The 14,624-nt window shown below is 39.4% G+C and overlaps 1 protein-coding gene across 2 annotated transcripts in view; it reads right to left on the bottom strand.

The window, feature by feature from the left end:
• LOC122940985 (protein-glutamine gamma-glutamyltransferase E-like) overlaps window positions 1-14,624 on the bottom strand; it is a 40,334-nt gene that overhangs the window by 23,395 nt on the left and 2,315 nt on the right. The window contains exon 1 of one of the 2 annotated variants that reach the window (XM_044297954.1): window positions 12,235-12,393. The exons of the other annotated variant lie outside the window; for it this stretch is intronic. The gene's annotated coding sequence lies outside the window, so the exon portion shown is untranslated. Of the gene's footprint in view, window positions 1-12,234; window positions 12,394-14,624 lie in introns of those variants that run through there. 2 annotated transcript variants of the gene reach the window in all.

Consider the following 14,624-nt stretch of genomic DNA (forward strand, 5'->3'; position numbering starts at 1 on the left):
ACTTCTTAATAAATCCCCGTTATTCAGCTGCTGGTAGAACATAAAGGAAGCTTTCATTTTTAACGTTAATCTGTTTTCCCTTAGTCCTAACAGCAGCACAAGCTTCCAACTCTAATTAGGTCACCTTTTTATAGTAAATACGTGGTGGAGCTGGCTAGACTTTGTTTTATAGGCTGAGTTGGCTCTAGTTACGGTAATTAGTATTTAATTTGATTGATTACAAATTCCACCTGTCCTACTGGTACATAGGTGTAGAAATACCCCATTATTATTCTTCTGGAATGACTAAGGAAAATAATGTTAACATTAGAAAACTATGCTTATGTGCTCTTATGTGAAATAGTAACCTACTTGGCACCACTTCTCTGATATAAATAGACCTGTCTCATCCATGTCTTAAACAAAAGACCCATTGATTTTTTTAAATGTATTACAGGTAGGAGTGAAATAGAAAATAATCAGGAAACCAGTCGTCAATTTATTAAAGGAAGTCTTTTGCATAAAGTTCACTAATATAACTACCAGCAGTGGCCATCAGAAAATCGTAAAACCATTATAACTTTACCTTTATGTTGTCTGGGTGTTTATTCCATGTCTAGCACTTTTATTCCTGTGAAAAACGGCTCCAGAACGCTCAGTGGGGCGGACTTTTCTGTTCAAAGTACCCAAGCCCACCATCCCTCCCTGCTGTTTGCTCCCTGCCCTAACCTTCCAAAGCTTCTTCCCCTGCATTGCTGCGACATCAGGGGAGAGAGGAGGAAGCCTTGGGAGGTTAGAGGAGAAGCAGACAGTGGGGAAGGCCGGCAGACCTGGGCACTTTGAAAAGGAAAGCCCTGTTCCACTGGAGCCCTTATTCATTGGAATAAAAGTACTTTTCCTGGACATGGACTAAACCCCCGAGATTACATAAAGGTATAGTTAGGCTACATGCACACGACCGTATGTGTGTTGCGGTTCGCAAATTGCGGATCCACCAAAAAAAGGATGACATACGGATGTCATCCTTTTTTTTGTGTGGATCCATTGTAACAATGCCTATCCTTGTCTGCAAAACGGACAAGAATAGGACATGTTCTATTTTTTTGCGGGGCTGCGGAATGGACATACTGATTCGCACAGCACACGGTGTGCTGTCCGCATTTTTTGCTGACCCTTTGAAATGAATGGGTCCGCATCCTATCTGCAAAAAAAGGAATGGACATGGAAACAAAATAAGTTTGTGTGCATGTAGCCTTATAATGCTTTAACAATGTTCTGGTAGTCATATTATTGAAATTTACGTAACAGAATCCCTTTATTAGGACCAGCATTTTATTTAATAAAAACTGTGCTGGAGAAACATGCTCCAACTTTATTAACCACTTCCCGACAACCCAAAAAATAAAAAATAAATACACATATTTGGTATTGCTGTGTCCGTAACAATTGGCTCTAGAAAAATATCACATGATCTACCCCATCAAGTGAACTGTGTAAAAAACTAATAAAAATGATGCCAAAACAGCTTTTTAGTCACCTCACCTCACAAAAATCATTATATCAATCAATCAATTATTCAAAAATTTGTATGTACCCCAAAATGGTAGCAATAAAAACATCACCTTGTCCCACAAAAAAAGACCTCACACATGACTATAACCAGAAAAATGAAAACAATATGGCTCTAAGAAAATTGCATTACAAAAACATGATTTTCTTCTAAAAATGGTCTCATTGTGTAAAAACATAAAAAATTTATAAAAAATAGACATATTTGGTATTGCTGTGTCCGTAACAATTGGCTCTAGAAAAATATCACATGATCTACTCCATCAAATGAACTGTGTAAAAAAAAAAACTAATAAAAATTATGCCAAAACAGCTTTTTTAGTCACCTCACAAAAATCATAATATCAATCAATCAATCAATCCAAAATTTGTATGTACCCCAAAATGGTAGCAATAAAAACGTCACCTTGCCCTGCAGAAAAAAAAGCCCTCATACAAGACTATAACCAGAAAAATGAAAAAAATATGGTTGTAAGAAAATGCCATGTTTTTTTTTACATATTTGGTATCGTTGTGTTTGTAATGACCGGATCTATAAAAATATCACATGATCTACCCCATCAAGTATAAAATATATAAGTATATTAAATATATTAAATAGAAAAAATAGAAAAATGACACCAAACAGCTTTTTTTTGTGACTTCACCTCCCAAAAAATTAGATAAAAAGCAACCAGAAAGCCAAATGTACCCTAAACCAGAAAGCCAAATGTACCCTAAAGTGGTGCCAATAAAACTACAGCTTGTCCCACACAAAATAAGCCCTTATGCAGCTCATTCAACAAAAACAAAAAAAGTTATATTTCTTAAAAACCATGACAGAAAATTCCACGTTAGAAAATCCAGATGCTGCTTTTTCCCTTCTGAGCCCTAGCGTATCCCCAAATAACAGTTTATGACCACAATTGGGGTGTTACTGTATTCAGGAGAAAGTGGGGAGCAAATTGTGGGGGGATATTCTCCTGTTATCTTTTGTGAAAATAAAGTTTGGGCCTAAAGCACCATTTTCTTGTAAAAAAAAAATGTTATTTTTAATTTTCACACCCAAGTATTAAAAATTCTTTGAAACACCTGTTGAGTAAAGTGCTCGCTACACCTCTTAAAAATTCCTTGGGTGGTGTAGTTTACAAAATGTGGTCACTTTTTGGGGGGTTTAACTGTGGGGATACCTCAGCATGTCTTCAAATGCAACATGGTGCCCAAAGACCATTCCAGCAAAATCTGCCCTCCAAAATCCTTGCCTTCTGTGCCGTTGTGTGCCCAAACAGCGGTATACGACCATATATGGGGTGTTTCTGTAAACTGCAGGATCAAGGTAATAAATATTGAGGTTTGTTTTGTTGTTAACCATTGATGTGTTCTTGGAAAAAATAGAAACTTAGAAATAGAAAATTTTACATTTCATCTCTATTTTGCTTTAATTCCTGTGGAATACCTAAAGGGTTAGGGCTCATGCACACGACCGTATGCATTTTGCGTTCCGCAAAAAGCGGATCCGCAAAAAATAAGGATGACATCCGAGTTCATTCTGTATTTTGCAGAACTGAACAACTGGACCTTAATAGAACAGTACTATCCTTGTCCGTAATGCGGACAATAATAGCACATGTTCTATTTTTTGGGTAAACGGAAATACGGACATACGGAAATGGAATGGACATGGAGTAACTTCAGTTATTTTTTTGCGGACCCATTAAATTGTAACGTTCCGCATACGGTCCGCAAAAAAAACGGAACGGACACAGAAAGAAAATACGTTTGTGTGCATAAGCCCTAAACAACATTTCTAAAACCAGTTTTGAATCGTTTGAGGGGAGTCATTTCTAAAATGGTGACTTCAGAACTGAACTGGTCCTTAAAAAAGTTGACTTTGGAAATTTCTAAAATTGCCTCTAAAATTCTAAACCTTCTAACGTCTTAAAAAAATTACATTACATTACCAAAATGATGCCAACATAAAGTAGACCTATGGGGAATGTTAATTAATGAATATTTTATGATGCATCGCTATCTGTCTTAAAAGCAGAGATTCAAATTTGCTAACTTTTTCATGCAGAGAAAACTTCTTTAAAAAATTCCTCCCAGGAGTTCATAGATAAACACTTTCATTATTAGGGCTACGTGTAAGAGTGATCAAAATTGGTGTGAAGTAAAACAGACTTAGTTTTTCACACCCAAGTATTAAAAATTCTATGAAACACCTGTTGAGTGTAGTGCTCGCTACACCTCTTAAAAATTCCTTGGGTGGTGCAGGTGGAATCTGATTGGTTGCTATGGGCAACTAAATCAGTTTTCATTTACACAATTTTGATAAATCTCCTCCTTTGTCTGAGTGGAAGTCTTTATCAGGCCATATGTGGGTAAGAAAACAGAGGGTGGTTATTAACGATACACACTCAAATTGGGTCACTAGTAGGGTACCTCAGGGGTCAGTATTGGGCCCTATTCTCTTCAATATATTTATTAATGATCTTGTAGAAGGTTTGCACAGTAAAATATACATTTTTGCAAATTACACAAAACTGTGTAAAGTAATTAAAACAGAAGAGCACAATATACTACTACAGATGGATCTGGATAGATTGGAGGCTTGGGCAAAGAAGTGGCAGGTGAGGTTTGACAAATGTAAGGTTATGCACATGGGAAGGAATAATGCAAGTCACCCGTACATACTAAATGGTGAAACACTGGGCAACACTGACATGGCAAAGTACCAAGAAATTTTTGTGAATAGCAAACTAAGCTATACAAACCAGTGTCAGGCAGCTGCTGCCAAGGCCAATAAGATAATGGGTTGCATCAAAAGGGGCATAGATGGCGGTGATGAGAACATAGTCCTACCACTTTACAAATCAGACCACACATGGAGTACTGTGTACAGTTCTGGTCTCCTGTGGACAAGGCAGACAAAGCAGAGCTGGAGAGGGTCCAGAGGAGGGTAACTGAAGTAATAACTGGAATGGGTGGACTACAGTACCCAGAAAGAGTATCAACATTAGGGTTATTCACTTTAGAAAAAGACGACTGAGGGTAGATCTAATAACTATGTATAAATATATCAGGGGTCAGTACAGAGATCTATCCCATCATCTATTTATCCCCAGGACTGTGACGAGGGGACATCCTCTGCATCTGGAGGAAAGAAGGTTTGTACACAAACATAGAAGAGGATTCTTTACGGTAAGAGCAGTGAGACTATGGAACTCTCTGCCTGAGGAGGTGGTGATGGTGAGTACAATAAAGGAATTCAAGAGGGGCCTGGATGTATTTCTGGAGTGTAATAATACTACAGGCTATAGCTACCAGAGAGGGGTCGTTGATCCAGGGAGTTATTCTGATTGCCTGATTGGAGTCGGGAAGGAATTTTTTTCCCCTAATGTGAGGAAAATTGTCTTCTACCTCACAGTTTTCTTTTTACCTTCCTCTGGATCTAGTTGCAGAATAACAGGCCGAACTGGATGGACAGAGGGCTTTTTTTTTTAGCTTCATAAACTATGTTACTATGCTACTGTATACATATGCATCAATCCATATATACTGATTAAATAGGGCAAAAAAGTAACAAAATTATGACATAAAGAGTCAATAGGGTTTAAATTTGATAGACAACTCCTACTCATAGGAAATATGAAACAAGTGAACAAGGGTATGTACATATGATAGAATCTGTATGAGTTAAATACTGGACACCAGGGATGAGCGAATCGAGCTTTGGATCTAAGATCCAAAGTTGAGTCGCTCCAAACGTCGTTTGAATGCTTCGTTAGATCTGTCTCCGTATAGCATTAAAATGGATGGGCTCCCGCAAGGGAAATTTGAAGTCTTGCAGGACTTCGGTGAATAACTTCTGGATTTGATTTTTCAACTTGAAAACCATTTTAAAACTAGGTTTTGAAGTTGGCTTTGGTACCGAGGCACCAGTCGGTACCTAAGCCAACTTCAGATTCCTGTTTTAAAATAGTTTTCAATTTTAAAAATCGAATGCTGAAGTTATTCACCAAAGTCCCGCAAGAGTTTGATGACAACTCATTGCAACTAGCCGGAGTCCATACATTTGAATACTGCACGGAGTCGAATCTCCGTACAGCATTCAAACAAGGTTTTAAGCAAAACGACTTCGGATCTAGAATCTGAAGCTTGCTTTGCTCATCACTACTGGAAAGCATAGGCTTTCATAAATGCTGCAAATGCCTATATAAGGATACTTTCATACTTGTGGCAGAGGATTCCGGCAGGCAGTTCCATCACCCGAACTGCCTGCCAAATCCATCAAAACGTGTGCAAACTGATGGCATTTGGCCTCATGCACACGACCATTGTTCTGGTCCGCATCCGAGCCGCAGTTTTTGCGGCTCGGCTGCGGACCCATTCACTTCAATGGGGCTGTAAAAGATGTGGACAGCACTCCGAGTGCTGTCCGCATCCGTTGCTCCGTTAGGTAGCCCCGAAAAAAAATATAACATTTCTACAATGGGCCGCCTGTTCTGGATCAGACGGATCAGGATCCTGATCCATATGACAAATGCATTAAAATGCTGGATCTGTCTCTCCGGTGTCATCAGAAACACTCGGGGCCGGATCTAGGATTAATGCATGTCAATGGGAAAAAATTCCGGCAAGTGTTCTGTAATTTTGGACAGAGATAAAATAAACAACTAATAGTATTTAGAACATATCCATTGATTTCTATATATAAAAACAAGTGTATATATGTAATGAGTAATAAAATAATACAATAAAATAAAACATTTAAAGAAAAAAATCAGGTATTAAAACGTTCGCAGTGGAATATTGAAGCCTCATCACAAAGGACAACAGTTCGTACATTAGGCCACATTCACATGACTGCTAGCTACTTCCATTTTTCTGCTCAGTTAGAAGAGCAGAACAAGAAAAATAAAGGAAGTTCCAGATAGGCACATAACTTAAACTAACCGACTTTTTTGTCCGCCTTTTTGGTGGAATCTGTTACGAAGGCCCAAAGCAGATGTGAACAGGACCTTAGAGTGGAAGAACATAGAAGATATCATGAATATAGCAATAGGTATAGAACCATAAAAGGGTTTTTAGAGATTTTATCCTGAGAATAGATCATCAGTATCTGATCAGTGGGGGTCCGACACCTGGGACCCCCACCAATTAGCTGTTTAAGAAAGCACCAACACAGAGGCCTTCTCTGTGCTTACATTGTATAGCGACCGTACTTGGTATCGCCCTCAGCCCAATTCACTTCTAGATCATCAGTATTTAAATCTCAGAAACCCCTTTAATTATTAACCCCTTAATACAACACAGTTTGAACCAAGCTATTATTTTTTGTCACATTTCAAGATTATTTTTTTTTAATCTTCTGTTGAACACTTTTTGTGGGACGAGTTGAGGTATGTGTAAATTCTTGTTTAGTTTTTTTTATTTTATTTTAGTTTTTTACCATCGCGAAAAATAAGTTAACATTGTTCTACAAATATGGTAGTACCAAATGGGATTTTTTCTGATATTTTAGTACTGAACAATAAAAATAATAATTTATGAAAAAAGAAATAATTTCACTGCAGATTTATTTTTGTTTATGACAGTTTTCTGAAACCCATGGCAGCTCAGAGCTTCCATTGATTTTAGTTTAGGAGCATGGACTGCTGGAGGATGCCTCTATGGCGAGGCCTGTGCTGGTCTTGATAAATCTCCCCCATAGTGATGAACCCTTCTTCTGAAATGCCATTGGAGAAAGCCAGCATGTCAGACGAAGTCCCTTAAACAGCCAGCATGAAAACACTATACAGTGGTCACTAAGGGATTTAAAAGGATAATCCTAGGTAGAATATGGTAAATGGAAGATGTTAAATCTTCTATTTTTCTTAGAACCATGTCGGCACTACGGTGTATAATTCTGTAATGGCGATGGTTGTTCACAAAACTCCAGAACTGGACCTATAGCAATTGCCTTTCCCAGGTACTAACAGTGTCTCCTGCTACCAAGATCCCCCTGAACTGACAGTAGGACGAATTGTTTAACAACCAGACAGGTACAACTAAAAGGCGCAGGCCTCTTGATAAATTAGGCACATCCTCCGGCAGTCTGTGCACCTAAACAGAAATCTATGACACTCTAAGCTGCCATAGATTTGTGGCTTAATTTGTACCAGAAAACTGGTGTAAATGAAGAAAAATTTGTCCCGGCAGCTGGTCATGTCCTCTTCTCACCCTTACTGTGCCCCCTTTATGAAAAGTGGCGAGGGCAGCGTAACAACTCTCTTTGCGACTTTTTTAACGCCACTTTTCTGGCTCTGGAGATGATAAATCTCTACCTAAATGCTAGATAAAAGGTACAAAGATTTTCTGGATACAAATGTTTACACTATAACTGACAAGATCTTAGATGAGAACTGAAGTCTATCCAGTCAAGAACTACCTCACAAACAAGGCTAGGCAGCACCAATGATCAGTTGACGCAAAGTATGGATCAGCTGTGAGAGAGTTGCATACCAACTGTCCCAAAAAAATGTATAGACAGGTAAAGACACATCAGGAATAAACTCCATAAGACACAGTACCCAAAGGAACAGAAAGTGTCCCTCTCCAGAGAGGCAAGGCTTTCTCTTCTGAAACCCTGACTGAGTCAGGTTTGAATTTTCAGTTGTGGACTGACCATAGTTGCAACAGGGAAATTTACTAGTGGGCTGATGCCCAGGGGTTCCCCCAAGCTCTCCTCACGCCGTCGTCCATAACGATCTGATGTTCTCAGCAAAAATTAATGCTAGGAGCATCAGATACTTGTGCATCTGAACAGTGGCCCCAGTTATCCTCATGAATTCAAGTCCTCAGGATGGTGATTCAGTTGAATACTGCAGAGGGGCCGCGGTATTTTGTGCTGCACTGTGGTATTTGGTTCTGCAGGGGCGGTGTTTTGTGTCGCACTATGGTATTGCTAGCCCCGCCTACTTCTGTTGTCCCTGCCTACTTGTATTGTCCAACCTTCTATTAGATTGGACCCGCCTACAATATGGGGACACTTTTAGTTTTAGTTTTTTTTGCCATAACCTATATACCCATAAATTCTATATTTTGGTTCCCATTAAAGCAGCATGACAGATCACCTTATTTCATGATGATTTGCTGACTCGTATGTTTGTTATTTATGAACCTATCTTCTGCTGTCAATTAACATGCAGCTATGTGCAGTGTAACTACCACCTTGTGCAAATATCAGGCTGTAAGCAATTTTAGAATCACAATAAATCTTGTCATTTTGAATCGTTTGGCTGATCACTATATGCCGTCTGTGTCATCTTCCACAAGTATGGGTAATTGCAGCAATAGCTAAGATTGCTGTTCAAACAGGAACATCTTCTTTACATAAACAAAATGTAAAATGTTTTCCTGGAGGCAATTTTACAAGCAGAAAAAAAATGTAAAAACTTGAAAGCAACTGTTATTTTATTTAAATAATCCATTAATGAGGATCGCCCACAGCTATTTCTCCTAATCCCCCCATACACATGCCGGCTCGGCTTGTCCGAGTGTGCCTGCGTTGTACTACGTTCTGGGATTCCTTCCTTCCCGTGCCGGCGTGCACAGGGATCGAGTGCTGACTATTTCTTTGCTTGTGTTGTGAACGAGGGCGGATAATCTCCAAGAACAAAAGGATCAGGCAATTGAAACCCAACTGTCTGAAATCGAAGTACTCTATTTCCATGGCTCCCATTCACTTCTATGAGAGGAACAAGGTAATGCAGCGCACTTGACTGTTTCCATATGTTCAGTCACATCTGAGTGTTCTGATCTCAGCCATGAATGGCTGAAACACAAATAACCCTTTAACATCTCTTCTTCTATAATGGAGTATAGGAACTTACTGTATTATTATCCATATTGCCTCCTTTGCTGTCTGGATTCATTTTTCCATCACATTATACACTCCTCGTTTCCATGGTTACAACCACTCTGCAATCCAGCAGCGGTGGTCGTGCTTGCACACTATAGGAAAAAGCATCTGCCTCTGTGGTGGCCAGAACTGTGGGAGCTCACATAGGTTGGTGCTTTTTTTTTTCTATAGTGCTCTGCCACCGCTGATGGGTGGCAAGGTGGCCGTAACCATGGAAACGAGCAGCGTATAATGTGATGGAAAAATGAATGCAGCGAGCAAAGGAAGCAATATGGACAATCACAATACATTAGTAAGTTTCTTGTAACTTTATATATAAATGCTATTTGTTAGGTGACACAATCTCTTTAGGGGTCATGCACACAAATGTATTTTTTTCAGTTTCCGTGCCATTTTTTGTGCCCCATATGCGGTTCTATCCTTTTCCATGGGTCCGCATAAAAAACGTAATTTATAAAAAAAATATAGAACATGTATTATTATTGTCCATATTACAGTCAAGGATGTGACAGTTCTATTATGGGCCGGACGTTCCATTCCGCAAAATGCATAAAGCACACTTGTCAGTATCTGTGTTTAGTGGGTCCCCAATTTGTGGACCGCAAAACAGGAAATGGTCGTGTGCATGAGCCCTACCACTGCTTTTTTCTAACCTTCATAGAGAGCGGGAGAAGATGCAGATGGAAAGGAGTATGACTGCAGGATCTGTTACATTCAGAAGTTGTTAATTCCCAAGGGATCCACACTCCTACCCATCAATCCTTGCACTCCAATCTATAATTTTAATTTGACATACTGGCTCATTTCCCTTCACACGTGAACTTCTTAATACCAGTTTGGCAGATCACCTTACCACTTTTTTTTTTAGTAAGGTCTATTGGCTACTGTAGCTCTTCTCTGAGCTCTTTCCAATGGTGTCCCAATGGCCATCTATTATCTTCACTAGAAAAGTAATAATTATTTCCTGGAGTTTTTTATTTTATAGTAAACCTACATTTTAAGTCTTTTGTTGGAAATGTTATATTTATAAAAATGTATTCTTTCACAATCAATGTTCTCATAGGCCCTGGATTTTATTCAGTTAATATTGGAGGTGCAACATTCACTTTTATATTCAAATATCTTTTCATCATCACTTTTTTTCCATCTACTGTAAGTGAACATCTCTGGACTGATGGGAATAGCTTTAGCTAAAAGTTGTCACTGAAGCCCTCTAGTGATCATGTTGGCCAAATATCTTTGATGTTGATACCTTCTTACCCTACTCTACTCATAGGCCATAGCATGGCCAGAGAAATTGTCGGTAACGCAGAAGGCTACAGACATCATTACATAAATTATTGTGATCAAGAGAGGAGGTCTTTATGGCATTAATGGTCAACTTAAAGGGGCCTTCCAGGATTTTTCAACTGATGTCTTCTTCTCATGATAGGTTATCAGTATCCAATTGGTGGGGATCTGACACCCGGGACCACAGCTGATCAGCTGTAAGAGAAGCCACTGGCCCTTGCAGTAGTGGCACAGCTTTTTCTCTGCTCATCAAGCACAGCGCCGCACATTGTATAGCGGCTGCGCTTGGTATCGCAGCTCAGTCCAATTCACTTCAATTGGGCTGAGTTGCGCCTAGGCCATGTGACCAATGAATGTGACGTCACAAGTCCTAGGCAAGGCTGTGGTAGTATTGTGTGTGCCGAAGCCTTCTTAAACAGTAGGGGTCCTGGGTGTCAGGCCACCACTGATAACATATTGATGACCTACCCAAAGTATATGTCATCAATTAAAAAATCTTGGAAAACCCTTTTAATATCTTACTTTTAGTTATATTAATTTCATTTTTCTAAACTAACAGTCATGGAGGCTATCCCAATGCTTTGAGCCATGGGTAGTTGTTTCTTTATACATGTCAACAATGATGGACCAGTATTGAATTATAATCAATGTTTGGTAGGTTAACAATTATAAAATATTTCGGGAATTAAAATATGATAATATACAGAAAAACCCAACATTAGGAGACACCATTAGTTCAAATACAGTCACAGAAATATCAGGTTTGGGATACATCTGTTTCATCTATTCACATCTATTTAGTAGAAAGTTTAGCATCAATCAAAGTGGTATGACATCTCAACATTCAGCTCTAGTCCAAACCACAGAATTCAGGAGGGACAGCAATACCCTTAATATCAAAATCACGAAGTTAAAGTAGGGCCCCTAAACACACAATTTGTATCTGCCAGTTTTTGTTGACTAAAAAACATCAATGAAACCTTTTTTCCACATTGCAATAATTTTTATGTTTTTTGGGGCTTTTCTTTTAAAACAAATTTGAGGTGGTGTTTTTTAAAAACAAAAACAACAAAAAAACAAAACAAAACCTGACACGCCCATTCCAACACTTCCCAGTCCTCTGCTGGTACTTTTTGGTCCCTCTCAACATGGAAATCTGACTGGTTAGACAACCACTGGCAGTGTTGGTGGGGATCTGTGAGATGAATAATAATTTAAAAAATAAATATTTTGAGCCTTTTCTAAAATTATGGACTGGACCACCCCTTTAATAAAATAATGGCCCTGCAATATTGAAAATATAAGGATTTTTTTTCAGGGTAAAAGAAACAGTGGTCACCTGTTGATGAACTTGCCATGCATCTTCCAACCTCAGATGAGTATGAATTTGGCTGTGAGCGGGAAACTGGACTCCACTCCAGTTACAGGAGAATTTTTAGATTTTGAATGGAACTAGGCTTCATCCATTAATTCAAATGAAGACCATAACATCAGTTCTAAAGAGTGGTCATTACCTTAAGCCTTCCTATGAAAGACTTCAGCTTTCCAGCATAACACGGTCCTTGGGTCGTTGAGGGTGTTGTCTTTTTGGCAATAGTAACAGAAGAAAATTTGGAACCACGTTGAATCAGACCTCTATCTTCACTGGTGTCTTCATCTCAATCAGCACATAATATATGTTAGGCAGTGCAAAGCATCTTTTGTGGAGAAAGACACACCCTGTTTAACTTGAATCTCTAGTACGTGACGAGATCAAATCAAGAACATCTTGATCGTTCTGACGAGGTTTCAATTCCCTCCCTTTGAAGTTTTTGGCATGTGTCATGTGACCTTTCTAGCATTTGCATTGTAAGTACATATTCTCTTGATCCATACAGTATTGATTAAGTCAAATCAGATAATCAAGTCATGAATCAGCAGAATATTGAGATGGTTACGTAAATCTGCACCAGCAACATAATACACAACACGAGCAGTGCCACAATAATTAGGTTTAGTAATTTTTAATCCACTCACAGGATGATTAATTGGCTGTCACATACAGGTCTAGCTAGGATATATCTCCTATGGAAATAAATTCTTACTTTCAAGAGGTATAATTATAAAAGTTTACAAGTTTTTACCCTAACATTTTATTACTTAAATTTATTGCCATTCTTATAAGAGTTTGTAAGCTTGTAAAATAACACACGTTTCAAAAATTTTAGCGTCCCCTGAATATGGGAGATGCTTGAAAAAGGATGTTTGGAAAGCAAAACAGTTTCCACATACTGGTGAGTAGAGAGAGTGCGAGTTGTGAGCATATCTAGCTAGTCTGCACTAGTGGCAGTCCAATGTTGAGAGGCTGACGTTCACAGAAACTGGTGTATGTATGTGAAGAGTATTCCCTCTGTGGCTTTTAAAGGGCCAGCTTATGCACCCTAAATCTTCCCCAGTCTACAACTGGCCATGCTAGAGTTTTTAAGGCACTTTCCCCTGTGAGAAGGGTGCCTGAGCAATAGGTTCTAGTTGTTTAGTTTCCTGCAAAGGTGTGTCTTGTTCACTCTCCGATGTATGGACTTCAGTCTGACAACAGATTTGACCCTTCACTGCCTGACCTGACCTCTGCCTGATCTCCGTACCAACCCTGAGCTGCCTGCCCTGACCCATGGACTGACTTTGAATTGCAAAAACTCTGCCTGCCTTAACCTCAGTTTTGCCTGACCCTTTGGAGTTTCGCACCAGCCTCTCTTGACCCCTGTGAGTCAGAAATCTAATGAACAGAGAGGGAGCAGCTTAGTGGTTCCCCTGCAGAAGAATCCAGGTCCCTGCATAGGGACAAAAATCACTGAACTAGTAGATAATAAAGGGTAGGTATTGCATATATGTCACTGAAGCTAGTATAAATACCCTTAAAACGTCACTTTTAATAATACATTTAAAAAGTATACCCACAAACATTCAAACAAATAATAATCATTAATAGATAAAAAGATAAAGTGGGAGACATATGACCCAGTAGGACTTAGGCACATAGGGAGAAGTTACCACACCGTGGTTACTCACGATACTGTCGATGGAATACAGGTGAGGGTGACGAATAACCAATGAGTTCACCTCAGGTTCTCCAGGTGAATGGTAACACTTTGGATGAAGGCTCGGACTATCCAGGGTGGTAATCAATCGGTTATTCCCAGGATACCAATTCTGTACTCTTTAGAAATGCCGGAAAATATTGATGAAAAAAATAATAAATACACAGCCGCTTATAGGCAATTTGGGAGGCTATCCCTATCAATCTACACTCTCCCTGCCTACAAGCGGAGTGATCGCTCCGAAAGGGGTGGCCCCACTCCTCGGTGGCTGTGCCCTGGTATTGGTATCCCTACCTATAAAAGATATCCCAATGGTTAAATAGCCTATAATAAAGATAAGTCCATATGGTATCCCGTCTCCACTATCACGGTTCATCAGGGGAGGAAATCAAGGAAGCACAATGGCAATGGCAAGATAATGGCCAATTTAATGGCCTGTGGCACACATCACCTAATGAGTCCTCGTTCCCCTGGTTCAACTGCGCATGCGCGTGCATAGCGCACATTCATGAGGTCAGAATGTGCGCCCGATTTCACGGGTGCTGTAGATACGCCCAGATCCTGGAAAAACAATGCGCAGGTGTGGGGACTAGGTGAGACCCGTGAGACAAAGGATCTTGCGATAGTTAGAGCGCAGGCTAATCAAATGAGTATGGGAAGACGCTGACTTGTGCGTCCCCGTAACCATTGAAACCTCGTGAGATAGTGAGCATCTATTATGTGGACTATGGTGATATAGGGTAAATATAACAACAGAATTTAAATAAACCATTGTTAGCATTGGCTCAAAAAGGATGGGTATATAAAGAAAATGGATATAGGTGTCTCCA

This window comes from Bufo gargarizans, chromosome 6 (genome assembly GCF_014858855.1).
Source record: "Bufo gargarizans isolate SCDJY-AF-19 chromosome 6, ASM1485885v1, whole genome shotgun sequence".
Lineage (NCBI taxonomy): Eukaryota > Metazoa > Chordata > Amphibia > Anura > Bufonidae > Bufo > Bufo gargarizans.